Raw genomic sequence first — 19,843 nt, 5'->3', positions numbered from 1 at the left:
GATCTTTACAGGACCTGGGTATCGGTACTGCGCATGCTCTTTAGAGTAAGTAGTTTCTGCGCATGCTTAGATGGTCTGTATCTCTGAAGTGAGTATGTGCACTTTCCAGCCTCCGCGTTCTGCGCATGCTCCAACGCCTCTTCTGGGTCAGGGGAATAAAGCCTTATTGCATTAGTGCCTCTTCTCTTGGCACGCTCTTCCTGCGCACGTTTATGAGTCTAGCCTGAGGGTGAATCATCACCACGCATGCTCTTTCCGGTATCTGATTTTTACGCGGGTTCTCATGCGCCTTACCTTTGTACTGCGCATGCTCTTTCCAGGACGGCCGTTCTGCGCATGCCCTGATGTTAAGTGTCTTCGCACTGCGCATGTCTGTTACTCGGATGTGATCTCAGCATTTGCTGCCGGAGACACCTGTTAGGGGTCTAAACCCCTCTAGAGTTACTGAGCGGTGGGGGTGTCTGTTTCTGCCTCACTCAGATCTCAAAAGCTGAACCCTGAGATGGGAAACGCTGCTCCCCCACAGAGGCCGTGCAAGTGTTGCCATTGGATTTGAGAAGCGGGGAGCTGAGTGCTGGGTATTGGTTGCTTGTAAGTCCCTCCTTGTTAAAGGACATTTGTACTGCACACTATCACCACCGGAGTGGTCCTCTGGCAGCTCTGGCGGCTCTGAAAGAGGGAGGGAGGGGTGGGTTGGTGGGTGGAGGCTGGAAAAGTGCAAGAGTGCAGTGATGTGCGGTTGGCGGCCACAGCCCGGTGGTTCCGTCGGCTGGGCCTGGGGTGTATGCGGCCGGTAGTCGTCGGGTGCTGATGTGCGAGTCTATGTATGTTTTTTGTTTTGTTGTTGCAGTGTAGTGAAGTTCGTGCAGTTTGTTGTGCAGGAGGTTTGTGGTTGTGTTTGGTTTGGAGTTTGAGAGGTATATGCAGAGAAGGAAATTGTTAGTGGTATTGGTTAGTTGGTACCTCTATCCTGGATTGATCGGTTGGGCTCGTGTAATCTTACACGACGGGGTGCTTGCACATCCTGTGCCTCAGGAGGTACGTGCCCGTTTTTGCATTCGAGGCCGTTTGAGCATTTAGCTGTCCCCACCGTCCGCTCCCTTCATAACTTTGCATGCTCCTCACCCCCACCCACATGAATAGCGCACCTGCTAGTGTCCATATTTCCGATTGTGTGGTGATTGATGGTATCTCGTCCGTTCCACAACCCTGTGGTATCTAGTTGTGGCTGTACGGGCGGTGGGGGATGGCAAGGGTTGGCTGGAGTTGTTGCCTCCGTCTCCCTGGGTCTCTCAGGTGGACCCCTGTGTCCAGCGTCAGCCCTACTGGTGCTCAGAGTACTTCTGTCGGTTCTAGGGCTTGTCAATGTCCTTTCCTGTTGAATTATTTGTCTTATTGTTGTTTCAGTTTTAGTCTCTGGTGTTGAAGAGCCAGGTTTTTAGTAATTTTCTGAATTTAAGGTGATCTTTGGTGTTCCTTATTACTTTCGGGATGTTGTTCCAGGTTTTTGCGGCTAAGTGGTAGAAAGCGGTGCCTCTGAGTTTCTTCTTCATGTAAGGTTTTTGTTCCAGTCGGATTTCGTTGGTTGACCTGAGCGGTCTCGTTGGCTTGTAGATTGTTATTTTCTTTTGTAGGAATTCTGCTCCTTGTCCGCAGATTGCCCCGTGCCTTATGCACATTGTTTTGAAGATGATACAGTGTTTTACTGGGAGCCAGTGTAGTGTTTTTAGGGCCGGGGTGATGTGGTCTCTTCTGGATAGTTTGAGGAGTAGTCTGGCTGCTGTGTTTTGGATCCGCTGTAGCTCCTTCAGTAGGTATTCCGGTATACCGAGGTAGAGGCTGTTTGCATAGTCGATACTTGACATGAAGAGGCCGACGATAGTGAGTGTTTTGTGTGTGAAGGAGAGGAAAGGTAGTATTTTTCTTGCCGTGTGGAGGAGGAAGAAGCATTTCTTGACTGTTGCGTTTATTTGCGGTTCTAAGGTTAGGGTGTTGTCCATCAGGACTCCCAGTTTTTTACTACTTGTGATGGTGCAGATCCCATTTCCGTTGGCCACGGGATGGCGGTTTCCTTCTCTTGGTCTTTGGATATGATTATGATTCTGTTTTTCCTGGGTTGATTTTCAGGTTGTTGGCATTCATCCAGTTGAAGACTTCTTTTAGACAGTCGGTTAAGTTTGAATGATCGGCTTGGGTGTCTTGGATCTTGTAGATGATTTGAGTGTCGTCTGTGTAGTTGTAGCATTTGATGTTGTGTTTCTTAAAGATTCTGATTACTGGGGTTTGGTAGATGTTGAAGTACAGTGGTGATAGTGAGGATCCTTGTGGTACTCCACAGTCGTTGTGTGGAATCCTGTGAAAAAGTGTCTGGAGGTTATTTGGAGGCATGCCTATAAGAGTGGGAGTTGGGAGAGGAAAGGGGGGACTTTTGGGATCCATGCGGACATGCAGGTGAAACGATTGGGGGTGGAGGGATTGTGTATGGTGGAAGATGTGGATAGGGTTGTACAGCCGGTTTGGATGCGTCATGATCCAATTGTCTGTTTGGATTTAGCCAAGGTGGTGGTCAAGAAGGGCGGTGATAGAGGGGCGATTAAAAGATTGGCGGTGCAGTATGTGGGGGGGAAGGTTGGCGCTCAGGTATATACTTATGGTTCCAGGGATCTGGAGAGGAACAGGGTTGGTATGGCTTGCTATTTTCAGACTGATGAGGAGTTTTGGGTGATTAGGTTGTCGGATGATGTATCCGTCTTTACAGCGGAGTTGATGGCTGTTAATATGGAGTTGTGCTTCAGGTTATGGGTAAAGAGTTGGCTAAGGTGGTGGTGTTTGTCGATTCGATGAGTGCGTTGTTGGCTATCAAGGAGGGGAATTGTGATAGGAGGGATATAATTGTGCTCATTAGACAGCGATTAGAGGAGTGTTTTGCAGGGGGTACCGTGGTGCAGTTGGCTTGGGTTTCCAGTCATTGTGGGGCCTTGGGTAATGAGTTGGTAGATTGGGCTGCATATTCGGCCACGTTGAGGGGGGGAGGTGGATGTGGATGTCCCATTGAGTGTGTCCGAGGTACAGGTGATGGTGCATGGCAAAATTAAGGATATGTGGCAGGATCAGTTGGATATGAGTTCAAAAGGGCGGCAGTTCTATGCAGTGTACAGGACGGTGCGGGCGTTTGAGGGGGAGTAGAGTTGGCACAAAGGGAGGAAACTATTTTGAATTATTTTAGGATTGGTCATGCAGGGTTGGCAGGATGGAAGTTTTTGATGGGTAGAGTTACATTGGCGGCGTGTGAGGCTTGTGGGTGCCCGGAGACGGTGTCTCATTATATGTTGGACTGTGTGAGGTTTCATGTGCAGCGGGAATCGCTCAGAGTCAGAATGAGTGGCATTGGGGTGGTTGTACAGGGGTTATCTGATCTGTTCAGTTAAAGAGGGGTGGTGGATGATCAGTGTAGGTTCCTGGTTCAGTTTGTGTGGGTGACAGGGAAGTGGGATGAGATCTAGTGGAGATGGTTGACTGATTGGTGCTTATTTTGGCGAACATCATCTAAATAGATGGGAATCGCCGGCTCTGGGTTTCTGGGGTCACCCTAACAAGAAGAAGAAGGGGAAACGCTGCACAAGCGATGAAGCAATCATTCTGCTATCATTCCCTGGAGGTGAGCTGCAGGTGCCAGACAGCACTGAGCTGCAGTGAGAGGAGAGTCTTTTCAGGATAAATTGTGTCTGGGTTCTGCCTTTCCCTCCCAAACCTCCCATTCAGCCTTTCTCCTGGGAGTGTGATAGGGGGGGCTGTGAATGGGGGGCTGTGATGGCGGGGGCAGGGGGTAGGTGGGCTGTGATGGTGGGAGTAGGGGGTAGGGGGAGATGCATAGCTCTTTCTCTGTACATTTCCATTATACATTGTATTCGTCATGCAAATGCTTGCATTATTTAATTTAATTATTCTTATTGTAGATCAATTAATCACATGATAATGTTTGCCTTCTCCAGACCTGACTTCATTGGTGTGTCGTGGTGTTCATCAGAAAGTACAGAACACAGACTACAAAAGGTAAATAACTGCAGTGATATATGTTTGCCTCTCTGCACACGTTGTTCTTTGTGTCTGAGGTGGATTGTCTCCTAGCCTGGGTACTCGTGCCCCCCCACCGTCCCCTCTTCTCTTCCCGTTCTCTACAGTCACCCCCATCGTGCCCTGGGGGAGGTCTAGGAACCAAAAGTGGCCCTGAACAATGTTTTCAAAGGGGCCCCGTGTTGCACTGAGCAGGAAGTATGGCTTAGGGTAAAAGTGTGGATTTTAAAGCACCTTTATGCATTAACCGTGATTAAAAAGTCATGTTTTAAATATGTTCAACCAATTTGAGGGGCCCCGTGTAAACACATTTGTCTTTCCACCCAATCAAAAGTAAAGTAGCGCTCCAAGATTCTCTGCCCCCCCTCCTTCCCCTGCGCCCCATCACAAACCATAGCTTGATATGCTAGCCCCAAGAATCCCTATTACACCTGCCCCCTTCTCCCCATCAAAAATCATAGTAAAATGCCGGTCGCAGGATTTTCCGCCCCCCCCCTCCGCTCCCTTCTCCCCATAAACACGGATAGCTTTATATGCTGGCCCCAAGAAACTCTGTTCGCCCGTCCACTTCACATCACAACCCATTGGTTGATATGCTGGCCCAAAGAAACTCTGCCCCCCCGGCCCCCTTGCACCGCTGTCACAAGCCATAGCTTGATATTATATGAAATCCAAAAGCATCTCCCTGGAAGTCCCCTAATCCCCCCTCCCCCATCATGCATTCTGGACACAGAATAAAGAACAAAATGACTTTTCAAGTGCAACATCAGCATTCCACAATTAGGGTATTTGTGTTCTAGCATAGGCACAGGACCCGGTCTAATAATAGCAGGCACGAGGCTGGTGTACGGGCTGTAGTATAGATGCAGAACACAGAGCAGGTACTTCTACCCCAGCATAGGTGCAGGACCCTGTCTAATAATCGCAGGCACAAGGCTGGTGTACGGGCTGTAGTATAGATGCAGGTACATCTACCCCAGCATAGGCACAGGACCCGGTCTAATGATAGCAGGCACAAGGCTGGTGTACGGGCTATAGTATAGATGCAGAACACAGAGCAGGTACTTCTACCCCAGCATAGGCGTAGGACCCTGTGTACGGGCTGTAGTATAGCTGTAGGGTACAGAGCAGGCACATCTGCCCCAGCATAGGCACAGGCCACGTTGACCCTGTGTACGGGCTGTAGTATAGCTGTAGGGTACAGAACAGGCACATCTGCCCCAGCATAGGCACAGGCCACGTTCTAATAACAGAAGGAACGTGCCTGGTGTACGGGCTGTAGCATAGTTGTAGGACACAGAGCAGGCATGTCCAAGCATATGCACAGGGCCCGATTTAATAGCAGGTATGAGGCTGGTGTACGGGCTGTAGTAAAGATGTAGTATAGATGTAAGATGCAGAGTGGGGTATATACCCCTGCATTGGCACAGGACCCGGTCTAATAACAGAAGGTACGAGACAGGTTTACAGACTGTAGTATCTATGTAGGACACAGAGCAGGCACAGGGTTCAGTCTAATAATGGCAGGTACAAGACTGGTATACAATGTGACCGGGAGGCCAGCCACAAAGAACCACGCTGACTCCGATATATAGTTCAAGGGTGTTTATTAAATATTAAAATTCCTTGTAGATGAGATAGAACTATCTCTTGTGTCTGGGCCTGGCAGGGCGTGGGATATTTGACACAGTATGTAGGGGGTTCTTATTGCAAAATAAGAGAGGTAGAATGGCCTTAAGTACCCTCCAAAGACAGTATGAAGTAGGAGGGATTATGGTACCACAATTTCATAATTTTAATTGTATTTTCTGTCGGGCCAACTGCAGTTTGTAACAGGCTGACAAACCCACATTTGACACTTCGCTGCTCCAACCGGCTGTTCAACATCTTTATTTGAAGGAGATTCTGTGGATCACGCCACCCCAAGTTGGACACCAACCATATTTAGTGAAATGGGGTATGCAGCTTTGGCATAGAGTTTTGAAGATGCTACAGGTCAGTGACCCCTTTTCCTCGCAGGTTCCTCTGGTTGCTGTTGTGTGTGAGAAACCTGAAGGTGTCTCAGCCGCTAGTCCCCGGGGTGCTATCATCCAGGTGGCCAGGCCATGGCTATCGCTTTTGGATCCAGTTCCTGGGGGCGGACCAGTGCGGGAAGATCACCTGGATGAGTGGTCCCCGGGGAGTGGAGGTGGGACACCGGAGGGTGAGACACGGTATCCCTTCCCAATAACACCTTTTCCCCATCCTACCAGGTAGGATACCTTGGAATTCAACCCCTCCCCTCTTTTCTGACACAAACACTTTCTCACAGACAGTTTACCGTGAACAACAACAGACTAATTCCAGAGCTGCGTAGCTAACATGTCCCAACACTATGGACAGGCAATCTCAGGCAATTACAGATTATTACACACACTTGACTTCCATCACACTGTCCCAGATGGATAAAATGCAGAGCACAAAAGCACACTCTGAGCGAGGCAAACCACACGAGGATACAGCAGTTCCAAGGTGGCAGTTTAATACAATGAGAAAGACAGCGAGACCAGAGAGAGTCGCAAGGAGGGAAGAACCTGCGACTTCTAAAGACTGTTACTTTCGTGAGCCTTGGAAAGTAAGAAACCGAAGACCAGGGACTAAGGCTGATCAAACCTGCACAATGTGTCGAAGGTACCCGGGGCTCTCCCGTGTCGATAACCAAGACAGGAAGGAGCAATTGCCGCTGTGATACTGTCCTTGACTCCTACAACAAAGCGGCATCAGAAAAGACAGCACAGCCGGTGAGTCGGAGAGACTAATGCCAAACCAGCTTGTGTTTTGAACCAAGGTTGCAAGCAGCAATATTGTACAAAGACAACAGTGTGTGAGGCGTTGGCGATGAGCGACGCGGGTATAATTGGAACCAAAGAAGTAATTGAACTTTGGGAGGCAACCCAAGATATCATATGCAGAGTAGTCTGGCGCCACGTGGGTGCTCAATCGAAGGTCTATGTTAGGCAGAATTATATGCAGTACCCTTTGGGAACACTACACACAATTAAGACTACAAGTGACAGTACAATTTCACATTTGGTACAAGCCTGTACTACACAGTTATAGTGGTAGCAGTAGCGGAGCAGCCAGACTTATCTCAAGAGTAAGTGAGCAGTACAAATAGTTACACAAAGGACAGCAATTACTATGGTTCAGGCAAACACTGACTCAAAGTTTCTAAGTAAAATAATATATATTTATTTACTCAACAGTCAAGCCGGTCAAGTGGCACAGCGAGTAGAGCGCTCGCTTTGACATCAGTGCAGAGCCTGCTAACGCAAGTTCGAATCCCGGCAGCGCCAAACTCAGCGTTTCATCCTTCCGAGGTCGATAAATGAGCACCACACACCGTGGGTAATAATAAGCAGCGCTCAGATACCTGAGGGTTCGTAGCGCTATATAAATGCTGAATTATTATTATTATTATAACAGTTGTATAACATTTCACTATTATAAGCAAGTTAAAAATCGCAATCATAAATACACCACACCACTTCCCTTAAATTCCAGACAATTGAAATGAAGTGGGAGCAAAATGGCACTCCAGCAATTTAAAAGGGAGGGAAAGACAAAGTTATTAGAAATTAGGCAAAACCAACAGGTAAGTAATCGGGGCAATTGAACAAGAGAGACTACAAGGTTAAAATCAGATAGAAAAGGCTTAGGGCCCAAGTCAATGGTTCAAAAGCCTTTTGCTCAAGATAGTATGGTTCAATGTAGTTCACAGTAAAGTTCGTGGCACAGATTCCGGACGAGGTTAGTTGGTAGAAAAGTTGGTTCAAAGAGAAGAGAAGGACAAGCCCTCGGATTGGAGAAAGATTTCAAACACTTTTACCGCGGTTGAACGAAGCGGACAACCAGATTTGCACAGTACCTTAAAACGGAGAGGGAGCTGTAGCTGAGGCGGACATTCCTGGTGGTTCCTGCAGGCTCACGGTTCCTGAAACGACTGTTGGACTGACACGAAGTAGGAAGACTGGAGGGTCCTGCGCCACCCAGGGAAGAAACCAGCAGCAGAGCAAAACAACGAATAAAAGTTGCGCTCCTTAAAACACAAGCAGGGTCGGTCATTCCTGGCTATCCGGCCCACTGTAGCTCTGTACAGTGAATTCGACCAGAGGAGCAGTCTTGGCTTGTAGTTTGGGTGAACTGGTTGGTCCCACCAGCTCAAGGGAGGAAGTTTCATTGAGGATCTTCTCTGTCATCGGATTTGGAGATTCAGACCTGCAGCAGGGCTTCACCGGGCGGTTCAGTCATTTTAGGGGTCCTCTTCTTCCAGTTCCTCATTGGTTCTTTCGTTCCAGTGGCGACTCTGCTCTTCCAGTCCCAGAGACCTGTTTTTTATGCAGTGTTCCCCCATTCATACAGCCTGGCTGTCAATCCCCCTTAGCAAATCATACAAGAGTGCGACTTGGGTTTCCAAGGGAACCCACGGCAGGGGTCCGAAGATCCCTCCCTCACATCCTGCCTACCTAGACTATCAGGCGCCTTAAGGAGGGCTTCTGTGCAGAATCCCGCAAAAAGACAGCGAACAAAGGAATCATCCTTGGTTTGGCATGCAGAGAAAAACACGAGAAAGACTTTAACAAAAAGAAATGGTGAATAAACCCAGCCGGAACCAAAATAAAATGTATTTGGTCAAGCAGGTTTATGTTCAAGGCTAATATAATAGCCTAAAATAATACCACGTTTATATAATATAATTGCGGTAGAAAAGTTTGGGTAGATACCACTGCAACCAGCCAAGTCTTAAAGTTAAGGGAGCAAAACAAGGCTCCAAGAGGCACAGACAAAAAGGGATAAGAATTAACCCTTTCCAGTACTCCATGTAAGATGGGGTGTACTGGTTCTGCAGTTTAAAGTGACTATATAAAGTTAATGGCAACTTTACCTGTTTCTGGGGGACAGTAGCCAGCCCCAGAAAAATGGAGTCAGTGGGAAGTGTTAAAGACAACCCCGTGTCACTGCACTGAAGGTGCTGTGTAACACACACAAAAAGTGGTGCTCTGGAGTAGGTGAGGCTCAGTGCCCAAGATCACACAAAAAGTGAAAAGACACACAGCAAAACACATGTAAGAGTGGGAAAAAGGCTCACACTCTTACCAGGTGAAAAAAAGAAACCCTAGAAATCCAGCAAAGCTGCTGAGCCATTTATTGAGAATTCACCCTAACAGTCTATGTTAGGTATCGAAGTAATGCTGAGTGTGAGGAAAAGGAATGCTGATATCGAAGTGGTCATGCAACGGGTCTTGCTAAATCCTGTGCACATTCGAAAGTCGATGATAGTTTAAAGTACATCGCAATTGGTCCAAGCCCGGCTGAGGGAGACTAATTGACTAAAAGAAAGGGATCTGAGCCCGGCTGAAGGGTATCAGGGGTGAACCATGAGTCACCCGAGAGGATTATCTGAACATAGTTTGAAAGGGATCTAAACCCAGAAGAGGGGGATCAAATGTTGAACTTTTTGTTTTGAAAAAGGATCTGAGCCCGGCTGCGGGGGATCCGGGATGAACACCCAAATTGAGTGCCGGAAAAGGAAAATAACTTTTTCTTGTTGTTTTTGTATACCAGGCCCTCTGAGTCAAGAGACATGCAAGATGTAAAGAGGCTTGGACTCAGAAGGTCTTGAAGTGTTGAAATGAAACTGTATCCTTGTGCCGCAGAAGCCAGAGTGTGTGCTTTGCTCGAGTGAACCCCCTTGCCCATGCTGAAAATGTGGGGAAGGGAGGCCAACGGCCGAACATCCCGATTTATCATTTTTGTGAACACTTCTTTCTTTTTCATGAACATCACCCCACCTCATTTTGTAAATGAGTGGTAAGGATTGGCATATTTTCTTTTAGTCTAGGCCCTTTTCATTTGACAAGAGTCCACTAGGACTGCATTATTATTATTTGATGGTTATAGTTTGCTCCCATCTGTAGATTTAGGTTTAGATAGGTGTTTATCTCACCTTTGAACTGTGGTGTAACGCTCACCTGATTCTCGCAGAGGCGCCGGTCTTGACTGGGCGACTACCGTATCTTCAAAGGTGATGTGCAGCACCCGGTTGGCTCTTTGGGCTGGACCTCTGTGCACTGTATGCCTGACGTGTAGAGTAAGATGTCTGCAGATAGAAAATAGGGGGGTTAATGAACTGGGGTTATTGGGGTGTCCCTATCTCTTTCCTCTTCTCCTCTCCTGTAGACCCCCAAAGGTTAACGCTCTCACCTTAGGTAAGTGAATGTCGAGCTCTCCATCTGCCTCGGGGCAGGGTGCTGTAACCAGTTTCCTCACTGGATAGGTAGCGCAGGCCTCTTGACTTCAGAGGACTGCTGTCCGTCGTTTACTGCACGAACGGTAAGTTCGAGTAACTCAAATGTCTTTAAAGTCTTTAATAATGATGTCTCTTGTTTTGCAGGGTTCCGGCGATGGCGGATGACGGGCTGAAGTGAGTTGAAGATGGAGCCCGTGTGAGGAATAGAAGCGCCTGGAAGCACGTAAGTAAGCGCTTGTTGCCAGCTTCACGATGCGCTCTAACTGTCTTTTTATTTTGCAGGTACAAGTTCGGAGCGGCTGCAGGGTGCCGGAATACCCACTGGGTTAGATGTGGAAAGGAGTATTGGCACGTGAGTATTAAAGTTCCCCAATGTCTTTAAACGCACCTTGTTTTGTCTTTCAGATGCGGGATGCAGCGCCGACGGCCTCCGGAGCGTGCGAAGAGTTGGTAAGCTTTTGTCTTTCAGATGCCGGAATGCACTGTGAAGACCTCCGGAGCGCACGAAGAGTAGGTAAGCCTTTGCCTTTCAGATGCCGGAATGCTAACCTGTTCTTTCTTGTCTTTATAGGTGTTGCTGAAGACTGGATTCAGGATGGTAAGCCTTTTCCTTTCAGATGCCGGAATGCTAACCTGTTCTTTCTTGCCTTTATAGGTGTTGCAGAAGACTGGATTCAGGATGGTAAGCCTTTTCCCTTAGGCCCAGGACCGGATGCAGAAGACACGATGAGCGTTCTGCTGCAGAGGGTGCAGAATAACGCAAAGCAAGATTCATCCACCGGGTGTGGTTTAAATAGCCTCCTGTAGTGCTTAGGTGTCTCCTTCCACAGCCACGCCTAGGTAAGAAAAGAGTTCCTGGTAAGAAAAGAGTTCCTGCCTTCCAGAAGAGTTCCAGTGTTCTGAATCTAGGGAGTGGCTCCAGCCCCACCCAACAGGAAAAGTAGTTCCAAACAGAAGAGGATCAGAGGCTCAACTGGCAGGCAAGTAAGCAGCATGGTCTGCTGCAGGTAAGTCCACCCAAGCATTATGAGCCCGGCGCTTCCAGCGCTGGGACTGGGCATATTTATGAGCCTGGTGCCACTGGCGCCAGGACTGGGTCCAAAAGGTCCCAATTGGGACTGGTTGGCACTCGGAACCTGGGTTATGGATCTGCTTCCAAGGGAGTTGGGAAAACCCTGACCTTTTGGAAGCAGAGATCATGACATGTGGTCACTTGTGTCTGTTTAACTGTTGAAACCATGCCTCCCCTACATGTGTAAAACAGCAGATGAGATTAGGGATTCGTACACATGGGAATCCTGTGGAATTGTAACAATTAGCCATTTGCTTCAGGATTACTCATTCATAGATTTCCAGGAGCTCAGAGACCATACTGGTATACAGATTGGTCACTATGTATTGTACCACGCCATTGTACACACTATTACACAAAGATGGCCATCACTCCACGAGCCTATTTACACTAATGTAGCGGTGGAATTTATGTAAGACATATCTGAGGGAGGCAATGTGGTGTCTAGGATTTACGATCTACTCCTTTCTGGTCTCCTCTGATCTAAAAATAAGACAGAACTGGGAAACGGATTTGTGGACCCCCTTCACAGATGCAGAATGGTTTAGGGTACTGCGACATCATGAACAAGTGTCCAGAAATGCCAAACTGAAACGTATTCAATTATTCATAAGACACAGAGCATACTTGACACCCCTAAGAATGTCTAGTTTCAGTGACGCAAGCACAGTGTTGCCCCAGACTTTGTGAGGAGCGTGTTGGAATTCTGCACATGGATACTAGGACGAAATAGCAAGCAGAATGCTTAGAGGAGGTGCAACATTTAACATCTTGTCCCCAGTGACTTGCCTGCACCCACAGAACATGCGCTATATAAATAAAATGAAAGACCTAGCCTATGTGTTGGCCAAGCGCAGAATCGCAATGACTTGGAAATCCCTGGGAGGCCCTGCAGTGAAGAGCTGGTGGGAGGACTTTCAAAAAAGGTCATTGGCTGAAACTGACTGAACATAGTGATGAAATCATGTCTTGGAGAGAGCTAACACAAACCTTGCTCGCACCCACAAGTATGGATCCTGAGTCAACGGAAGTCCTGGAATAGGTGCCAATGGAAAATCTCAATTGGATGTAACACTTTGTAGGTTATCAATAGGCAAGTCATTTGGATTGGACTTTAAAAGGCAATGTTGGGTTGTTAAACGGGAGGGAAGGGTAAGGCGGGTTTAAGGAGCTGGAATGTTAAATGTCTCTGTATTGTTGTTATGTTTTAGTCTTTTGGGGACACAAAATAATGTCCTTCTCCTTTGTTGCTCTATGTTTGAAAACAATAAGCATTCAAAAAATAAAATAGAAAATATACGCATCTTCCTAAGGGCAATGTTTTTCTCACATAATAGGCGTAACCTCAAGCTTTGATGCACTGGGGAGGTGGCAATGTGAAAACCAGCCTGATGTTGGCTTAAAATATCCTGTTCCTCCATCCAGGTTTTCAGGTGGCCTAGGATGGCCGTTGCAAATATTTTGCCTCCAACGATAACGAGATGGTACGATAGTTACTGGGTGTGTCCCTGCAGCCCATTTTAAAACTGGGCACTACTTCTGCTTGGGTCCATGCTTGGGGTACAACACTATGCCTCAATATTGCATTAACAAATTTGGAGAAATAGGGAATCCAGATTTTTCGCACTGAATTAGGAAGGCCAACTGGGGCCTTATCCGGGCCTGGTACCTTGCCCAGTTTTTTGCTACAAAGAGCAACTCTAACCTCCTCTTCTGTCAATACATGGGGAGTATACTGTGAGAAACCTGAGGGTATTCTCCCCGTAAATCCATGAGAATCCATTATTCAGGTGGCCAGGACACGGCATCGCTGTTGGAGCCAGTTCCTGGGGGTGGACCAGTGGGGGTGGATCACCTGGAAAGGGGAACCCAGGGTTATGTTCGAGGGAATATCCCAGGTGAGATGCAGCATTGTGCCAGAGAAGGAGATAAGGGCGAGTGATCTGATATATTCATGGGCTGTATTGCATCTGCCTCCCTTCCTCCTGTTAGATCTCTGCGGCCCAGATCCAACAACCCCTCTGTACATACTCAATCCTCTAAGGTCCCAAACCCGGTTACACCCATAAAGCATAACTCCCAGAATCCTTGGTTTACCGGTCTCCATTCGAATACTCCCCATCCTTCGTCTTCCCGTCCCTCTTATCATTTTCTGTATTCCCAACTTGATCAGACAAAACACTACGAATCCCATACTCCCCTTTGTTCATGCCATGATCCCAACTATTCCCGCTTACCCAGCAAACCCTACCAATCCCGTCCCTCTGATTATCATCTTCCAAAATCCTAACTTACTAGGACAGAACACTACCGTTCCCATCATCCCTTATGTTCTGTTCTTCATCCTGGCTGTTCTCGTCCATTACACAAGCCTTCCTTATCCCGTCCCATAGGATACTCTGACACTCCAACCTGTTTACCTAAAATCTCCTAACACAAGGGTCAGGCACAGTCAGGCAATTGATTTAAATCACACATAAATGACGGCTCTTCCTTTTCCCCACAGGGATAAAAGGTGGAGCCAGGGAGTACAGTACGAGCAAGGCGAGCACAGCAGACATCACGAAAAGACAGTTACCACACAGCAGATCAACAGAAGAGAGAAAGGTGTCAGGACAGGAATCGAGAGGGTGGCAAGGAGAGAAGTGACCTTGCCCTTTTCGTCCCAGAGCCACAGAGCCTTCATGGAAGAGAGCCTAAGACTGCGAATAATAGCACAAGTATCCTGCAGCAGATGAAAACGGTACACGGGGCAAACCTATGCTGATGAGCAGGAGCGAGGGAGGCTCCCTCACCCGTGGTACCGGCCATGACTCCAGAATGGCAACAGCCAAGCGGTTCATCACAGTCTGTGATTCGAGGGGAGAGCCGATAAGAACCGGGCTGCGTTGAGTAAGAATCGCAAAGTGACAAGTTTTGAACCAAAGTTGATGAACTTTGAATGAACTGTAAAAAGTGTGAAGCGGAGACCAGCGGCAGAGGAAAACCGGCACCACGTTGTTGCTACCTCAAGAGACTGGTCGAGCCCCAGAAGGCCATAGGAGGGCCAGAGAAATAGGTCAAAGTGGTCATACAGAGGGTCGAGCAAAATAACCATACAATCAAAAGACTTTGATCTACAAGCACTGTGAAAGAAAGGGAAGTAAATCCCAATGATATTGGACAATTGTGAATGTGAAATAAAGAGGGGTCGAGCCTGACCGAGGGAGATTCAGGGGTGAAGCCGTCACCCAAACAAAAGACATTGAGAAATTGAGAGAAGAGAAATATCGCAAAAGAAAAGCAGGGTCCGAGCCCGATCGAGAGAGACCCAGGGGTGAAGCTGTCACCCAAAGTTAGTTGATAAAGGAACTGTGATATATTTTGGAATAAGATACATGAAGGATCAGCGCCCAGAAGAAGGGGCCCAGGGGTGAACCCATCACCCAGCGAACATTGGAATCAAACTTTTTATTTGTTAAAGGAACTTTTGTTTTGTTCTTTGAACACGTCACGTCCTCGAAGGCAAGACTTTCAAGTGAAACGAGGCTTTGCCATCGACGGCCCTGATAACTGAGTGCTCGAGGGTTAAAAGCTGAACTACCATCTCACGCTAGACAAGCTTGAGAGTGTGTCCTGAGAGCTACCATATGAACTGTCTCGTGCTGGAGAGGCCCAAGACTGTACTGTGCTTCAAGTCTCGTGCTAGTGAGGCCCGAGACTGTACTGTGCTCCAAGCTCCCATCTTACCCCATGTCCAAAACGTGGGGAAGGGAGACCCAGGCTAGCGCATCCTGACATATTATTTGAGAACACTTCTTTCTTTTCATAAGAACTATCCCACACCCCTTTTTGTATTAGTTGTGAGGTTTGGCAATAGGTTTCTTAGTATAGGCCCTTTTTATTTGACACAACGCCACTAGGTCTGCCTTATTTTTCATTTGATGGTCCCGCTTGCTCCCATCTTAGATTTAGGTTTAGAATATGTGTTTTTCCAACCTGCATACCAAATTCATTGTTAAATAAACACCCTTGAACTGGGGTCCCTTGTGTCTGTCTTACCTGTCAACATGAGTTTCTCACAATACCCAGATACCACAACTCCCTGCTCCTGCCCAGGAACTTCTGAAGCATCAAAATCCCTAGTTCATGGTAAAGCCCAGTGCTTTACCCATAATTCCTCAGAAAAGCAACCCCCGGCCTGATCCTATGATTGCCAAAAATGTACGCGTGTTCCCTGCATTTATTGCAGCTGTGAGAGAATCCCAGACCTTCTCAGCATATACTGCTTTCAGCCTCACGCAACGCCCCCACCCCATCGAGTGAAACCCGTTTAGCTTGCTGGATCAGTCGGCTATTAGCATGTCGGCAGTGCCTATCACACATGGGCGTCCTTTCCTGTGCATGATGGTTGAACTCCTTGCGAGGCTTCTGTGCAGGTTCACGTGGGCATTCACTATCTCTGCCCGATTGCCACTGTCTAGCGAGAAAGGCTTGCAGAGCTGGGGGAATGCTGCCCTACGCATCAAGGTCCAGTCTTTCCCACTTAATAGCATGCCTAGGGTGGTCTGTTATGGAGACTGCCACATTTGAGCTGGCAGTATTCTCTTGTGCAACTCCAGAGAGCATGCCATCTAATGTATTGCTCAGAAGGAAATTAATTCTCGCTGTCCGTGAAAGCACACGGCCCACGGTTTGAGATGTGATCTATCAGGCTTGTACGGGCACCCACCTTAAAAGTCTCACTTGTGTGGGTATCACCCGGAAACCTTCCATTACATGCCCTTAGATGGGAAGTCATTATTATGTTGCCCATGGCTTCCATTTTCTTATATTTCCTCCTTGGTTTTGGGGCTTTCAGTTCTTCCTCCCCCTCATCCTCTTCCTCCATAATCTCTGTCACTAAGTCCAACGGCTCGAATTGCATATTGAAATCTCCCATCAATATGGGTGCATTAATATTTCTTAATCTCCCGGTGCCTATCCTCTTGTGCAAAAGATCAAAAAGCCCAATCCCTCGCCCGCTGAATATCTATTATACATATTTAGAAAAAGGACTCTCGAATCGTCCATTTTCACATGAAGCTCAAAGAAATCTCTAGTCCCTTTCTCAACTTTAGTTGAAGAGAAAAGGGTGGCATTAACCCAAGTTAAACGACCGCCACTGGGTCTTCCTCCACTTCCTTGAAGGGCAGGTATTGCAAAAGTGGTATAACCCTGGAGGTGGATTCATAGCCCAGGTCCCTTGTAAAGGAATTACTTCAAACTTGCGGATGCGTTCCAACCAGGCCTCATCCGTTAAATGCTTATTCACCCCGGCTATGTTCCATGATATCATACACAGCCCAGTTCCCGAGCCTGGGTTTGCACCCGATGTAATGGGGGTCCTGTTTATCATGTCCACTCTTGCAGTGATCTGCAGATTACCTTTGAGGATGGGATGATGATCCCATTAGCCCAAATGCCCCATAGGCCCTTATTGCCGTGCACTCTTCCCAAAAGTGAGACCACTAGGCGGCCGACAGTCTGGTCTCAGGGCCAGGCTTCCTCCCATACCTCCGTTTATGCTGCCCAATGGCACCTGCATATTGGCACCACCAGGACCCCTCGGCCTCTGGTCATTAGAATCCACTGGCTGCTCTTTGTTCAGTACAGTCTTGTCAGTACCTTCAGAACATTTGCTGTACAAGCAAGTCAAGGTTGGACCTATGGAAATGCAGTGAGATTGTCCGCACAGAGTGGCATGGATCCTATATAAGCCCTCTACCGGTGGCCCTTGGAATGCCAGGGGGCTCATTCTTAGTTCAACCCTCAGGCCGTAGGGCCTGCTACTGCATGACGGATATACCTTCTATCAGTTGTCCCCCTACTAGCTGATCCTCCAGTTGGGTCCTGCCATATGCGTACAGTATACTATGTCTGTCATGACCCATAGAAATAGCCCTTTCTGGACTTCCTGGTCCTTGTCGCGACGGGCCTGTATTGCTTGTTACTCCCAAAATGGCCGTGCCAAGTGACTTGCCTCGCACTAGCCTTTACGTCGGACACGGCACGTTCTATAAATTGGCCACGCCCCCGCAGCCCCACGTGTCTCAACGCTATCATTAGGTAGTGACTAGATGTGTGTGTGCTGTTCGGCGATTCCACTAGTTTCCTGGTCCGTTCTTCCGTTCTTCCTTTCTTCCACCTTCCCCTCTAAACCTGTTCCCAGAATCTTCTACCCTACGACTGCTACTTACGTCCTGGACATCCTGGAACTGCGACCTTCCTGGAATTCTGAACGCACGCGCTGGAGTCGGACGAGACTCGCGCGAGCCTATACAAGTCCTGATCCGCCTGCAAGAGGAATCCTCCCGCGGAACAGAGCAAGAATTGATCCCAGGTGAGACAGGGGAGATTTATGACAATGTCACTCCGTATGACAGAATAGAACCTCCTTTTGGCTCTCAGCCAGTGGATGGCCTTGTTAATAAGGCCCTCCTTTTCTCCATAAGTGGGTTTCTTAGCTTGGGTATGTTATTAGATAGAAGCATTTCTTCAATGCTGGCAATGCCAATGGCCTGGTGTCTACCTCTCCTCGAGCCCTCTGGGTCTGGTTTTGAGCATTCAGAGGATGTTTTCATCGGTGCATGGTGTGAGAAACCTGATGGAATTCTCACTTATTCCCCCGGGGTCCTCTATTCAGGTGGCCAAGGAAGGGCCATTGCTTGTGGATCCCGACCCTAGGGGTGGACAAGCGAGGGAGAATCACCTGAGTGGACAGTCCCGAGTAAGTGGGAGGAGAATGCCAACGGGCGAGACGCGGTATCCCAAAGGAGTGAGGAGAAAGAAGGCCCGGAAGCCTTCATGCTGTATGCAGGCCCCATTGTCCTTAGCCCAAAATGGAGGCAAACATGTCACACCAGAACAAAACCCTGAAGGGGGCCTGGAGTGCAAGTTAAGACAATGACATAACTCTTACCCCAACACCTATGTGTCTTCCCCTAGTTTAGACCATATGGAGTACTATAAAGACCAGTACTTTCATGGCAGGATGTTTGGGGTAAGGAGTAATCCGAGACAAGGGGAATCACCTTGATTGTATAAACTCAGGGCCAGGGGATTCACCCCTCCCCATTGCCAGCACCGTATTATAATGTAATCTGTAAAAATCAGTTCCCATCTTGTCTTGTCTCCCCAACCCCATTTCCAACATGTACTGGGACGAGGAAGAAGAGACCGAGAGCAATAACGATTACCCATAAGGATAACCTAGGGGGTCATGGAGAGGCCTACTACAGTCCACCACTAGGCTGTCCCACTGATAGTCAGGCATGGTCAGGCAATCTACCCTAACTATTCACCCCTGACTCCACTTGACCTTTACTTCAGATATAAAAGGTGTGGTTCTGCCGAAGAGTATGAGCGAGCTGGGATTGCTGGTTGGATTGTGAAGGCAGAAGCAAGAGAAGCCTGGGATAACGGGAGGAGAACGGGATGCCAAGATGCTGACCCAGTTTACCAGAGGGGTCGCAGCATGGCGAGGGATCTGTGTCTCCATGAAGCCGGAGGAAGGCGAGATGCAGATTGTTGGCCTTGTCCAGGCCAGTGCTCGTTCCCCTGGGCTGGTGGTGAGACCCTGACTTCACCACCCCTCCTTATCCCTGGAAACTGCCTGCCAGCGCTGCAATATCTGGGTTAGTCTCGTAACATGAGTGAGACGTACTCGGTGGCGTGTGGATGGCTGGAGCGGAGACTTGAAAGCAGAAAGTGGCGCAGTAAGCGGAAAGCAAAAGGAAAGCAAGTAAAAGCAGAATGAGCAAGCAGCGCAAAGCGAGTGAAAGCAATGAGAGGGTGCAAGCAACCCAAAACAGGAAAAAGGGTACGAGCGACCGAACAGACTGAAAGTGTGTGAGAGAAAGAAAAGAGAGGGTGCAAGCGACCGAAAACAGGAAAAAGTGTGCAAGTGACCTGAAAGCAGGAAAAGAGGGTACGAGCGACCCAAAGGCTGAAAAGGGAAATGCAAGAGGTACGACAAAGAGAAAAGAAGGTTCCAGGGTGCACAACCACAGGAACAGTGTGCCAGGGGCACGATACAGACAAGAGGAGTATGCAAGAGGCACAATAGCGCGAGAAGAGGGTGCAGGTGTGCACAGCAAAAGGAAAGAAAGGTGAAAGAGGAAAAAACAGCAGAAAAGATACAGAGTACAAAGAGAGGGGTCAGAAGTCAGAGTGGTTGCGCAGGGGAGGAGCCAAAGCCCAGCTTTTTCTAAAGTCTCTGACACTACCCCACGAAAGAACTTTGTGTTAAAACGTTGCTTCTTGACAAGGTGAACTTTTATCTGAAACTAGAGAGGCCTAAACTTGGGGAAGGGAACCCGGAGAGGCCTTACAAGAACTGCGTATTGTTGTTTGGAACTGGAAGGAATGAAGTTTGGGGAAGGGATCCC

The 19,843-nt window shown here is 48.1% G+C and overlaps 1 protein-coding gene across 1 annotated transcript in view; it reads left to right on the top strand.

Moving 5' to 3' along the window:
* The first annotated feature begins 378 nt into the window (after window positions 1-378).
* Window positions 379-19,843, top strand: part of LOC138468431 (zinc finger protein 585A-like) — a 335,406-nt gene continuing 315,941 nt past the window's right edge. The window contains exons 1-2 of the mRNA XM_069608990.1: window positions 379-591; window positions 3,993-4,053. The gene's annotated coding sequence lies outside the window, so the exon portion shown is untranslated. The remainder of the gene's footprint in view (window positions 592-3,992; window positions 4,054-19,843) is intronic.

The sequence above is a fragment of the Ambystoma mexicanum genome, chromosome 4q (genome assembly GCF_040938575.1).
Source record: "Ambystoma mexicanum isolate Mex_15411 chromosome 4q, UKY_AmexF1_1, whole genome shotgun sequence".
NCBI classification, from domain to species: domain Eukaryota; kingdom Metazoa; phylum Chordata; class Amphibia; order Caudata; family Ambystomatidae; genus Ambystoma; species Ambystoma mexicanum.
Note: the sequence above shows the minus strand (reverse complement) of the source record. Positions and strands in the feature narration are given on the sequence as shown.